Genomic DNA, 14,694 nt, shown 5'->3' with positions numbered 1-14,694 from the left:
TTCTTGGTTGGGAACTGTATGTCCACAAGTAATGTTCACATTCAAAAGCATTCCAGTAAAAAGCAAATAATTTTTTTTCCTTCACTGTTTACTACAGGAGGTACAGTAGAAATACTGTTTACAGTATGATAGAACAGAAACATTTTTACAGTATTGCTTACAGTGAACAAAATATCCATGAAACACAAGAGCATTCTGAACAAAAAAACAACAGATAAACTGAAAGACTGTATAAGTGTCAATGTAATAGAAAAAAATAACCCCAGACTAGTCAGACTAGAATCAGCTGTGTGTCAATTATTCAATTGTCTGTGTTAAGAGTTTAGAAAAAGTATCTAAAGTATGGGTAAGCGCTTGTTAGCAATTGAAAAAAACTGTATTATTAGCTGAGATATATTGTTTTTGAACTGATATCATTGCAGAAGCAGAATTTTTTTTACTGTATCTAAGGTTTGGAATATTGTTTTTGCAATTGTGGGATGTTGTGTGTTAACATTTGTAAATAATACAAAAACAATCCATAATTTTGTTGTGCTAATTGTGTTTAGTGTTTTGAAAATGTGACAACTGGTTGGACAAACACTTGTTGAAAAAAACTGTAATATTAAACACCAGCTTGGCAGCAATAGAAAAGTAAAAAGGATTGCAAATAACAAATTATTTTGAAAAAAATGTACTGTATCTTGCCACAGGCCTTGACTTAAAAACACTTGGAAAGCAGCAGCCTGGATGTAAATGCAGAGATGAAGATGACTTCTTTGCATCAACGAAGGCAGGAACATCAAAAACAGGAGCACTTGAAAGGTACCTTGCATGTCCATCCAGTGGAGGTACGGATCTGTTGCATGCGTTCCCTCAAATCAAGAAATTATCATTAAATCAATGATCAACACAAGTCAACACAAGTCTTCCAGCGTCTGCAGCCGGTGAGAGACTCTTTAGCCATGCAGGGCTCCTATTCACTAGTAAAAGATTACAAATTCACTGCAAAAATATTGAGAGCCAACTGCTGTTGAAGTTTAACAGTCACTTCAAAGAGTGATTCTTTGGGAAGGAACATGCAAAAACACATACAGTACTGTCACACACACACACACACACTCACAATCATGCTCTTGACTGTCACATATAGACACACAAACACACACAAGCACACTCTTGACTGTCACACATACACACACAAACACACACTCACAAGCACACATACACACACAAACACACACTCACAAGCACACTCTTGACTGTCACAGATACACACACTAACAAGCACACTCACAAAATTGTAAACTGTAAGAGACACTCACAATTACAACTTCTCACACACTAACAATCCAACAAACTCGCTCACAATCACACGCACACAAACTTACACACACAATCACACAGACACAAATTCACACACACTCACAATCACACAGACACAAATTCACACACACTCACAATCACACAGACACAAATTCACACTCACTTCTTCTTTTCCTTTCGGCTGCTCCCTTCAGGGGTCGCCACAGTGAATCAACCTCCTCCATCTCACCCTGTTCTCTGTATCCATCTCACCCTGTTCTCTGTATCCATCTCTCTCACACCAACTAACTTCATGTCCTCTTTCACTACATCCATAAACCTTCTCTTTGGTCTTCCTCTAGACCTCCTGCCTGGCAGTTCCAACCCCAGCATCCTTCTACCAATATACTCACTATCCCTCCTCTGTACATGACCAAACCATCTCATTCTTGCCTCTCAGAGCCAGTCATTCAGAGGAACATCTAACGTGCTGTTCCTCTGAATGACTCATTCCTGATCCCATCCATCTTCGTCACTCCCAAAGAGAACCTCAACATCTTCATCTCTGCTACCTCCAGCTCTGCTTCCTGTCTATTCCTCAGTGCCACTGTCTCTAGACCATACAGCATCGCTGGTCTCACCACTGTCTTGTATATCTTTCCTTTCATTCTGGCTGATACTCTTTTATCACACATTACCCCTGACACTTTTCTCCACCCATTCCAACCAGCTTGAACACGTTTCTTCACCTCTTTTCCACAATCTCCACTGCTCTGGACTGTTGACCCTAAATACTTAAAATCCTCCATCTTCTTTATCTCCACTCCCTGTAGCCTCATGGTTCCACTTGGGTTCCTCTCATTCACACACATATATTCTGTTTTGCTGCGACTAACCTTCATCAACTAACATTCCTCTCCTCCTTGAAGAAGCCGAAAAAATGAAACCTGCTGAATCTACGGACAATGTGATGAAAACTAGTGTGAAATAAAGCATCAAGACACACTTCAATAAAAGGAATGAAGTTGTCATCATAACATGTTACAGATGTGGAACAAAAGGACACATGGCAAGACAATGTACCCAAAAAGTGTGGTGCAGTCATTGTAAATGTAATACACACAAAGAATCACTGTGTAAAAAAAAAGGGAGAACAAGATGGTGCCAGAAAAGTTGCAGAAGAAGAACAGAGAAAGAACGTCGATCATCTCTTAATGGCAAAGTATATGAGGGGTGAAAGGTCAGCAAACAACGTACAAATGAAAGGCATCATGGTGGATGGAGGAGCAACGTCCCACATTTTAAACGACATTGACAAGTTCAACAGCTTCGATGACGCATTCCGACCAGAGTCACATTCAGTCGAACTGGCAGACGGAACCAAGTGCAAGGGAATAGCACAGAGGGACAGCGGTGACTTATCTTCTAGATAACGCTGGACAAGAACACAGAGCACAGCTATGTGATGCATTGTACATGCCATCGTACCCACACATCTTCTCAGTGGGGAGGGCGGCAAATGGAGGAGCAACGATCACCTTCAAGAAAGAGGACAGTCACATGATCACGAAGGACGGTAGCAGGTTTGACATTTATGAAAGTGGTCATTAGTATTACCTGCCGACTGTTGAGCAAAATGTTGACAAATGCAAAGCATGTCACGACATGCAAACATGGCATGAAATTTTGGGTCACTGCAATTATGAAGATGTACAAAATTTGCAAAATGTTGTAAAAGGGATGGTGATTAAGGGGAGTACAGTCAGACCAGCTCAGATATGTGAAGTGTGTACGCAGGGCAAGTTCACACAGACTAGGAATCGAGAGCCAGACAGAAAAGCTACAAAACCTTTACAGCTGGTTCATACTGATTTGGCAGGCCCCATGAAAACCCCAAGCATTGATGGGCACAAATATGTACAGTCTTTTACAGATGACTATTCAGGTACCACATTTGTGTATTTCCTAAAATACAAAAGTGATGCGGTACAAGCCACAGAGAGATTCCTGGCAGATATAGCACCATATAGAGAAGTAAAGTGCATTCGTTCAGACAATGGTACAGAGTTCACAAACAGAGATTTCCAGGAAAAAAAGACACAAAGGTGTGAGTCATTCATTGAATATTGTGATAGAGAGGTACATCCCGTGGTTCATGAGAGTGAAGAAAAAGATGTCTCTGAGATTTTGCCAGAACAGCCTGAAGTGACAGAGCGAGAAAAAGATACTGAGTGTGCAATAAGAAAGAACCCACAGAGGGCAAGGAAAAAGCCAACTTACTTACAGGATTTTGAGACTGAGGAAACAGCAGGTAAACTTCAGACGTGTATAGATTTCTGTTACAGAGCAGCATGTGACATCCCTCAGACCTACAAGGATGCTATAGCATCAACCAATGCCACCAGGCAAACAAGCAGTGGGGGGCAGGTGGGTGTATGCCCTCAAGAGTGAAATTGATGGATCAGAGAAATATAAAGCAAGATTTGTAGCAAAAGGCTACAGTCAAAAACCAGGATCTGACTATGAAGAGACATTCTCACCCACAGCTGATATGACCAGTGTGAGAGTGGTCATACAAAAGGCAGCACAGGAAAACCTGATATTACATCAAATGGACGTTAAAACTGCGTATTTGCATGCACCAATTGACTGTGAACTGTACAATGAACAACCAGAAGGATATGAAATAAGGACAGAAGCAGATGAAAAGCTTCTGTGTAGATTACATAAGTCACTCTATGGTCTAAAACAATCCGGTAGAAACTGGAATACTATGTTGCACACATATATTAGCAAGAATGGTTTTAAACAGAATCCTGCAGATCACAGTGTGTATACTAGAGAAAAACATGATGAAAAGGTAATCCTGATCATATGGGTTGACGATCTAATCATTGCAGACAGCAACAAACGTGTACTGAAAAATGTCAAAGCTGTGCTAACTGAACAGTTCAAAATGAAAGATTTGGAAAGGTTGAAACATTTTCTGGGCATAGACTTTGAGCAAACAGAAGGTCAAGTTGTAATGTCAAAGAAAAGTTATGTGAACAAAATACTAGAAAGATTTGAAATGAACGACTGCAGGTCCAGAGACACCCCATGTGAAGCAAAACTTGATTACACAGAAAATGCTGAAAAAATGACAAACCCAAGGAACTACAGGGAAGCAGTGGGAAGTTTGATATATTTGTCCACATGCACCAGACCAGACTTAAGCTTTGTGGTTAGTAAACTATCCCAACACTTTGATGATCCGACTGAAGAACACTGGAACACTGTAAAACATGTTTTCAGATACCTTAAGGGTACAGCTGAACAGGGATTATGCTTCAAGAGAAATGACACAAGTAAACTGAGCCTAAGAGTACACAGTGATGCTGATTGGGCATCAGACAAAGGTGTAGTATTTCAGGTTATTGTGTCAGTCTAAGTGAAGGAAGCTCTTTGATCTCATGGAAGACAAGAAAACAACCAACAGCAGCTCTGTCTACCTGCGAAGCAGAATACATTGCTTTAGCATCAGCAATACAGGAATGTATTTACTTGGAGCAGCTACTCAAAGGGATCGATAACAGTCAATATGCACAAACAAGAGTGTTTGAAGACAATCAAGGTACCATAGCACTTGCCAGAAACCCAGTAAACAGTAGACATCAAGTACCATTTCATAAGGGAGACTGTAAACAGTGGTAGAGTATTTCTGGAATACTGTCCCACTGAGCAAATGCTTGCTGATGTGATGACAAAACCAGCAACTAAGCTGAAACTAAAAAGGTTTGCTCAGGATATGTTTGGCACATAAAAGTGCACAATTTGGGTTTATTGTTTACATTACTAAGGTACAAGAGGAAGATCTATTTTTGTTATGTCTACATGGAACATAATGAGTTAAAAGCGAGTGGGGGTGTTAAATATTGTTGTATTGTTACTCCAGGGCTTTTATTGTGAAACTCACTTGTTGTGATTTGTCACTTCCCCCGGAAATGTGTTGCTCTCCTATGTTGACGCGATTGCGGGATCTGGCTAGTGGATGTTCACTCCACCTGAATTTTACAGAGTAAACTCAGTCATTTTCCCCACACAGATTTCCTGATTTCCACAAAAACAAACTGTGACAGTAAAATAAAAGATTTTTTTTGTATTCATTTCTTTATTACTCACTGAATTTTTTGACAATTCTGCATCTATAAAATCCAAATAAATCCAGGCGACCTGAATATAATTATGGTCATAAGAGGGTTTTTAAATATATTCCACCTAAATCCAAAGGAAAAAGGAAACCACTCGGGGTGTTCCTCACAAAATATCAGCGTTACAACCAGGCCTCGGAGGAAAAACCTGATCGCCAGCAACACTTTTACAACACTCACATTTAAATACGTCCAGCAAACGTCAGCTACTATATTTTATTTTTCACAGGAAGCAATAAGATCATGTGTTCTCTCATCATCATCCTCTTCCTCACATATACTTCACACACTGGTAAAGGCCACTTTTTGGATTTTACTGCCCTCTACAAGAGTGCCACAGGTTTAGTGTAAATATTCGGGGCATCACGGTTCTCCAAATCCTGGATTCGATTTGAGTTTCGATCTCTTTTAGCACAGATGGATCTGCCATCTTTACACTTGTCTACTTTAGTCTAGAATCATTGGTTTTATGTCACGGTAACTCATTGAATTTGTAAAATTCCCATTTTGTCTACATGGTGTCATGAGTGATATGATGTCCATCGTTTGTTTACAGTGTACCACACTGAGGCCGATTTTAAATCATTTATTGACAATATGAACATAACGATAACCAGTCAATTGGAAACTAAGTGTAAAAAAGAAGAGAAGTCACATGTCGCTTTTTCCACGACCCATAAAGCTGCTTTGTATTTTTTCTGGATTATTTGTCAGAACATAATTGGATTAGTATGAGCTGCCTTTGTAAAGCAGCTCATGCTGAAAATAACTGCTACATTTTGTCACATTTAGCTTCAAACGTGGTGTGAATTTGTGAAAGTCACTTTTTAGCACATTTACAACCATATTTGTTAACCTAGACATTTATTTAATAGTTAAGTCTAAATGTTAAATGCAGCACTAGTTAAAGTTAGTAACGACCTTCTCTTGGCCTCAGATAATGGTCTGTTAGATCTTAGTTTTGCATTTGACACCATTGATCATAATATTCTACTGCAGAGATTGGAGCAGACACTTGGGATCACAGATGCTGCCCTCTGCTGGTTTAAATCATACTTATCTGATAGATTCCAGTTTGTTCATGTTAATGATAAACATGAACAAACTCCTGATTTGCATTATCACTCCTGATAATGCAAATCAGGAGTGAGGGCGATCTGGAGGAATATAACAACTAAGGTATGGCTCACGAACACTCCATAACTACAGCACAGCAAAGGTCAAGGGTCACTACACAGACTAAAACGATGATGGAAATATTAGAGAGGATTGCTGAGCAAGAAAATGTGGAGCTGACTAAAAATCAACATGTGAACCACACCTTAACAGACCCAAATTAAATAATTGACCCGGATAACCATCTATACCTAAACTTGTCTGAGAAATGCCAGTACTACACTGAAGACCAATTTAACGAATGCATTGAGATGGATGGGAAATTGTCTTTCAGCATCATTGCGGTGTCGGAAACGTGGATTAATGAGGATAAAGGCGCAGATTTTTACCTGGATGGATACAAATTGGTCAACGTTAACAGAAGACATAAAGGTGGAGGAGGAGTGGCACTGTTCATTGACAATAACATTGAGTATGAGATTGTACACAATATATCTGAAGCTGTTGAATATGTAATGGAATGTGTGACAATTGAAATCTGTGTGACGAAAGGCAGAAATATAGTGTTAAGCTGTGTTTATAGAGCACCAGACTCTAGGATAGAGGATTTCAATGAATGTGTGGGAAGGATGTTTTCAGGGACCAGCCAAAAGAGGGTTTTTATCTGTGGCGATGTGAACATTGACCTACTCAACCCGAAACGAAATACGATGATTGATGACTTCATTAATATGATGTATATGATGGGCCTACAACCCCTCAATACACGTCCAAGCAGGTTCACGACACACAGTGCGACCCTAATTGATAATATTTTCACAAATATTATAGGGACAGGCATAACAAGAGGACTACTGATAAATGACATAAGCGACCACCTGCCAATCTTTACTATCTATGACTGGAAGCACACTGTGACACAGACACCGAATAGAAATATATATAGAAGGGTCAGGGCTGAAAAAGGGATGCTTACACTGAAAAACTAACTAATGAGGCAGGACTGGAACGAGGTCTACAAAGAAACAGATGTAAATGATGCTTATGATTCCTTTTTGCAAATATTTAACACGCTGTATAATAGACACTGTCCTGTAATGAAAAGACACACAAATCAGAAAAAGGAGGGGAAACCATGGTTAACAAAAACGTTGATAAATGCCTGCAAGAAGAAAAACACCCTGTATAGACAGTACATGAGATTAAGGACAGAACATTCAGAAACGAGATACAAACAATATAGGAACAAACTAAATAGCATCCTAAATGACTGCAAAAAAGAATACTACAGTAATCTGCTGGCAGAAAACATGAGCTATACTAAAAAACTATGGGACATTCTAAATGATGTGATCAAAAACAAAAACACAAAACCTAGCTATCCTCTCTACTTCAAGGACAAAAACACTAAAGAAGATAACAAAGAAATCATAGCAGAAAGATTTAATGAATTTTGTGGGGCCGAATTTGGCAAAGGACATTCCTGACTCACTCCTTCACTGGGACCACTTTGATAAGGACGGAGACAGAAACCCAAGCACAATGTTTCTCACCCCAGGGAAGGAAATGTGAAGGAATGTGTAGCAAAAACATCCACGGATGTTGATGACCTCGACATGAAGCTAATCAAGAAAGTAATAGTTGAAATCGTTTCACCCTTAACACACATCTGCAACCTGTCATTTCAAACTGGGACATTTCCCACCAAAATGAAAGTGGCGAAAGTAGTGCCATTGTTTAAGAAAGGTGACATACATGAATTTACTAATGACAGACCAGTCTCAATACTACCACAATTGTCAAAAATTCTCGAGAAACTATTTAACGATAGGCTAGACAACTTCATTAACAAACACAATCTGCTATATGATAGCCAATATGGATTCAGAAGAAACCACTCGACGGCGCTAGCTTTAACTGAGTCTGTGGAAACCATTACTGACGCCATTGATCAAAAATTACATTCAATAGGAATATTCATAGACCTGAAAAAGGATGAAACCATGATATTTTGATAGCTAAACTGGAGAGATACGGTATAAGAGGCATAGCACTGGAATGGGTCAAGAGTTATCTTCACAACAGATCTCAATATGTTAAGATTGCACATCGACTTGCTTGGACATAATTTGTGGGGTCCCACAGGGATCAGTGCTGGGCCCAAAACTGTTTATACTATACATTAATGACATATGCAAGGTATCCAATATTCTGAAATTAATATTATTTGCAGATGATACTAATATTTTCTGTTCGGGGGAAGACCTAAACCAATTAGTGGAAACAGTCAATAATGAAATGGCCAAGCTACATGTGTGGTTTAATATAAATAAACTATCTCTAAATTTAGAGAAAACTAAATATATGCTGTATGGGAAAAAAGGCTGTAAGACTAGTATTAACATACAAGTTCATGGAGTGGACATTGAAAGGGTTAATGAGTACAAAGTGCTGGGAGTGATTATTGATGACATGTTAAGTTGGAAGCCACACACCAAACAGTTAAAAGGCAAGCTGGCCAGGAGTGTGTCCATACTTTGGAGGGCACAAAAACTATTAAACCAGAAGGCACTGTACTTGCTGTACTGCGCACTAGTCTCTCCACACCTGCAATACTGCGCAGAGGTCTGGGGACACACTTACAAAACCACTACTTATCCCCTGTTTATACTCCAAAAAAGAGCATTGAGAATCCTACATTATGCCAGTTACAGAGAACATACAAATCAACTATTTACCAAATCAAAAATACTTACATTCTATGACTTAATAAAATACCGCACAGTACAGATGATTTATAGGGCTGCCAACAAAAACCTCCCGCACAATCTACAGACATTATTCCTGAACAGAGGGGAGAGACACAATCTAAGAGGGAACATGAGGTTTAGGCAGAGAAGGGTAAGAACTACATTAAAATCCTTTACTGTATCGGTCACGGGGGTCAGACAGTGGAACAATCTGGATGAGGAGATGAAAAAATCAGCAAAACTGAGTGTATTTAAAAAGAAGTATGTAGAGATGACTATTTAATCGATACAGAATGACACAGAAAGAAAGTATGACAAAGGTCAGGGACAGAAATCTGTAGACACTGTGGGAAACGGTGCGACGGCGCGATGGAACATCATGGACACATGTACAGACACACATGGAGTCTGAGTTGACTGTCTAGAGCTAGACTATATCTCTGAGTGCTACCGGATGCTGAAACATTTTTTTCTTGTCAAAATGTCATAAAAAAAAAAAAGGAAATGAAATGTATGATGATAATGGGGTGGGACTAGTTAAGCTTTGCTTCTCACGCTATCCCTTTCGGTTATGTATATTGTGTGAACTGCAATGTTATGTGATGAGTGATCTAAATGTCATGACCGAAATAAATAAATAAAGCCTCACTACAAACAAAAGTTAATTGTGGAGTTCCACAAGGCTCAGTGCTTGGGCCTATACTTTTTACCTTATATATGCTTCCTCTCGGGAACATTATTAGAAAGCACAACATACACTTTCATTGTTATGCAGATGACACACAGCTATATTTATCAATGAGGCCGGATGAAATAAATCAGGTTGTTCAACTCCAGGAATGTCTCTGAGACATTAAGTCCTGGATGACCTGTAACTTTCTACTTTTAAACTCAGAAAAAACTGAGGTCATTATACTCGGCCCTAAACACCTCAGAGAAAAACTTTCTGATCACATTGTCACTTTAGATGACATCACCCTGGCTTCCAGTTCCACTGTGAGGAACCTTGGAGTTACTTTTGACCAGGAAATGTCATTTGATTCACACATAAAACTAATTTCCAGAACAGCCTTCTTCCACCTGCGGAACATTATGAAAATTAGAAACATTCTGTCCTTACAGGACGCTGAAAAACTAGTGTAACGGGTGGGGAGTGTAAACAATACTGAAGGGAGATAATTATTGAAATGGGTGCAGGTTCTGAGTGGTATCGGGGGAGAGCACGCTGTGTCGGTATCGCTTATTGAACAGAGGGCAAAACAATAGATGCTGGCGCACACAATGATTTATTCACAGTTATTCTTTTCAGTGGAGTCAACAATACAATGATAAAACTGTAAATGAGGGTTAACCAGGTAACCATGTTCATGTCCACAAAAAGAGAAGTCTCTGTTCTTAAAAGAAAAGTCTTCAAAGTTTGTCAGACCGGGACAGTTGTGTCACATGGGTCCAGAGGAGGATCGCTGCGGCGGTGTCAGGTTTCTCTGGACTCCTCCGCCGACGATTGGCTCCTGTTCACCATCCTATGGTGCGTTCACAGGCAGTGGGACATTTCTAAAAACATGCAATAAAAACTTAAAACACACTGATAAATAAAACCATGCAAAAACCCTTAAAATATACAATAAGAATCAAACCAGTTCCAACTGCCATGTGACACTAGTTCATGCTTTTGTTACATCTAGATTAGATTACTGTAACTCATTATTATCAGGATGTTCCAATCCTCCAGGTTGCAGGATCCAGATCCAGTTTTCGAGGATATTGCTATCATACATATCATCACCATTATTATTGTGCTATAAAAGTTGTTATCAGTATAATTTTTATCAACACTCTCTGCTGCTGCTTATATAAATTGCATTGTATTGCTATAAACAGTACATAAACATTGACTGTATAAACTTGTAACTTGATACAGTTGTTGTGTATCTGCTCCTGGTCTCTCTTCTGTCTCCCTCTTGTCCTTTCGCTCCCCCCTTTCTGTCCCCCACCTCTCCTCTGTCCCCCATTTTGCTTTCACCCCAATTGGTCGAGGCAGATGGCTGCACATCTCTGAGCCTGGTTCTGTCAGAGATTTCTTCCTGTTAAGAAAATAAATAAATATGAGTATTTGGACATTTGAATGTTCAAATAAAATTCAAAATAGCTCATATTCTATGCCACTGTTAAACTTTCACACCCCGACACAAAAACACACACTTGTAAGTTGATGTTTAAAACCTTAGAGAAAAGAAAATACACTCACTGTTGCCAGGACATTATGAGATAATACATGTCACTGCTCCTGCCAGATACTGTAAACCTACCATGAAGCGGCAAGGTGAACGAAGAGAGCCGTGGCGGCCACACGATAAAGACACATTCTCCCTTCTGGAATTGTGGCTCCAAAGTAATGATGGTACAGAGTTCCTCATTAGATCTTTGTTGAACCTAATGGGGCAAAGGGTTGATAACTCAAGTACACAGTCTTTCCAAAGATCGACTCTAGGTATCAGCAGAGGAAGGCTCCAGACAGTGACCTGAAGTCTCTCCGCCAAACTAGAGGAAGTGTTGCAAAAACGTCCACAGCGATAACGTTTTGGGATAAATGGACGTAAAACTGACCAAAAATCTAGTGTTATTGGGCCTCTGCTTGCCCCGAACAATGTCTAATCTCACACAAAAGGGATTACACTGCCAGCAGGCTGTTACAACCAAACTGATTATTTGCTCAATTTGGTGCACATTTACAAAGAACTCCTCTAGATAGGAAGGACTGATGGAGGGTGAGAGTGCTGAGGTGGATCTGGAAGTGCAGAAGGAGATGGTGCAGGGGAGGGATAGAGGGTAGAGGGTAAGTGCTAGGACAGAAGATGCTCTCGGAAGAGCTGGGTTTTCAAGAACTTCTTGAAGATAGACAGCACTACCGACCCTGTTCTGGTAGTGCTTGGTAGGTACATGAAAAGAGTCTGGACTGTCTTGTGCGGGGTGTTGGCACTGCCACACGACACACCTTGAATGGAGCAGTCGAGGGGTAACATAAGCCTTTGTAGCACTTTGTAGGCTTTGATGCGGGCGGCTGAGGGCAGCCTGCAGCTAGTAGAGCTCATTGTTCCCATTGAGGCTGATTGAAGACCAGACACGCCACCGTGTTCTGGACTATCTGTAGTGGTTTCACAGCAGAGGGCTCTGCAGTAGTCAAGGCGGGAGACGACCAGTGCCTGTGCTAGGAGCTGCGTAGCCTGTTGAGTTAGGTACGATCTGACATTTGCACATCTCTTCTAAATTGTAGTCATTAAACTGGTTTATTCAGTGAGCTGATGGCTGTGGGGAAGAAACTGCCTCTGATTCTGGTGCTGTTGTGTTTTTAGCAGCTCTGTCACGTGGCGACACTTCAAAGAGTTGGTGACCGGAGGTGGGAGGTTCCTCCAGGGGACAGCCGGTGATCTTTCCTGCAGACCTTATGACCTTGTTATTTTAAAATTTTTTAAATTGCTTTAAAATAAAAGCATGTGGCCCACGTCTGCCTTATGAGCCTCCACATAAGCACTCTGAGGACATGAAGTCTCTGTTGTGCTTTCTTTTTATTGTTTTGTTGACCAGCAGAGGTCCTCAGAGACATCTGCAGCCTTTCCACACAGAGGGACAGCGTCTGTGTCTCACTTTCTACTGAAGCACTAACCCTGTATTGTGCCTCCTTTGTTTTTACAAAACTACTGAAAATAATGAGATAAAACTCAAAATATAATGATTTGTATTACATTATATTACTATTATTATTTGACTTAGCTTATTTATACATATATAGTATATATATATATATATATATATATATACATATACATACATACATACATACATATATACATATATATATATATATATTTACCCAAGTGAGAATTATTGGCCTCAACAGTTGAGACATTGATGGGATAAAGGGCAAAATATGATGATTTTTATTATATTATTACTTTACTAGGATGACCTGGAGAACCTGGCTTCTTCTATTGCACCGCTTCTCTCTTATTTGTCACATTATATTTTGTTTTTATGCGTTTCTGACGTATCTTTCCTCACAGCAAGAAGGTGCTGGGTTCAATTCCTGGTCTGGGACCTTTCTGTGTGGAGTTTGCATTTTCTCCCTATGTCTGCGTGGGTTTCCCCCGGGCTCTCACCATCAAAACATGTTAGGGTTGGTCCCTTGTGGCACCGCGCTCAGTCGCATCGGCTCTGCTCAACCCTCCATCTGACCTCGACGTTTCGTTGTGCAATACCAGTTGTTGTTGTATAATGACAAATAAAGATGCTTGCTTATTTTTTCTGAAGTCTCATTGAATTCCACCTTTTTTTTAGGCGCGTGTGATCTGATTTGATTCATAAACCACATTATATCACACAGCAGGTCTCATACAAACAAATGTTTAAACACGACGTGCAGATGTATGACCAAATATTGTCACACAAAAATCCAATCCAATATTTTTATTCCATCTCAGTCATTTGAGCTGCACAAGAATCCAGAATCCTCCACGACATCTGATTCCAGGTGAGTCTCATAGTAGCACGGATGGATTAGCCCCACATATAGCAACATCTAGTGTTAAAAAACAGTGTTAAAACATTCATATCATCACACTATACAAACAAATACATGTATATTAGAATTGCTGCAACTCAACTTACACTTTGTCAGAAGGACAATAGGAAAACTTTGTTGACCTTATTTCATAAATGCCACACCTGGATTTACATATTCCAGGTCTTCGGCAAGCCTCAGTCTCTGCAACTAAAGTCAAGTTTTTTGATTTGTTTGCACAAAAAATCCTTCAGTCTGTACATTTTGTATCTGTTAGACTCACCATAAAGCAGCAGGACAACGACGAGAACCATGATGGCCACGCGGCAAAGAGACATTCTCGCTTCTGGAAAGTGTTGCTCCAGAGTGATGATGAGACGTTCATGAGAGTTCGTCTTATTTAACAGCTCAACCCGGGACGAGGGGAGGGGTTAAACAGGCGAGAGGAGGGACTTTGTGTCCAATGTATGTCTAAATTTTAGTAAGTCCAGTTGACGTTTGTTTAACACTTAAACACCTGAGCCTCACAATGTCAGAAAAAAGTCCTCCGAATAAGTGATTTTTGACAAATAACTTTGAACATCAGGCAGTTAAAGTGTAAAAATAGTGTAATAACCCATCAACTATTTAAAATGAAGATAAACAAAAAATGGAAATTGATTTTAATGATAAATTAGAATTTTGAACAGTATAAAACATATATCCAATAAAAAAAATTTAAAACTGTGTACGGCATTTTATTCTAACTGTCTCTCTGGTGACAAAGACGCTGATTCGCCAGCTTCCTACAAAAGTG

General features: G+C 39.7%; 1 long non-coding RNA gene across 1 annotated transcript; it reads right to left on the bottom strand.

The window, feature by feature from the left end:
• Positions 1 to 13,789: 13,789 nt before the first annotated feature.
• LOC131467242 (uncharacterized) lies at positions 13,790 to 14,481 on the bottom strand. The gene is made up of 3 exons (XR_009241483.1): positions 14,182 to 14,481; positions 14,006 to 14,108; positions 13,790 to 13,916 (listed from the first exon to the last, which is right to left on the bottom strand). It is a non-coding gene; the product is annotated as an uncharacterized LOC131467242 (long non-coding RNA).
• Between the last annotated feature and the right edge of the window lie 213 nt (positions 14,482 to 14,694).

Source organism: Solea solea, chromosome 1, assembly GCF_958295425.1.
Source record: "Solea solea chromosome 1, fSolSol10.1, whole genome shotgun sequence".
Classification (NCBI taxonomy): Eukaryota; Metazoa; Chordata; class Actinopteri; order Pleuronectiformes; family Soleidae; genus Solea; species Solea solea.
The sequence above is the reverse complement of the archived record's forward strand: the minus strand, read 5'-3'. Positions and strand labels throughout refer to the sequence as shown.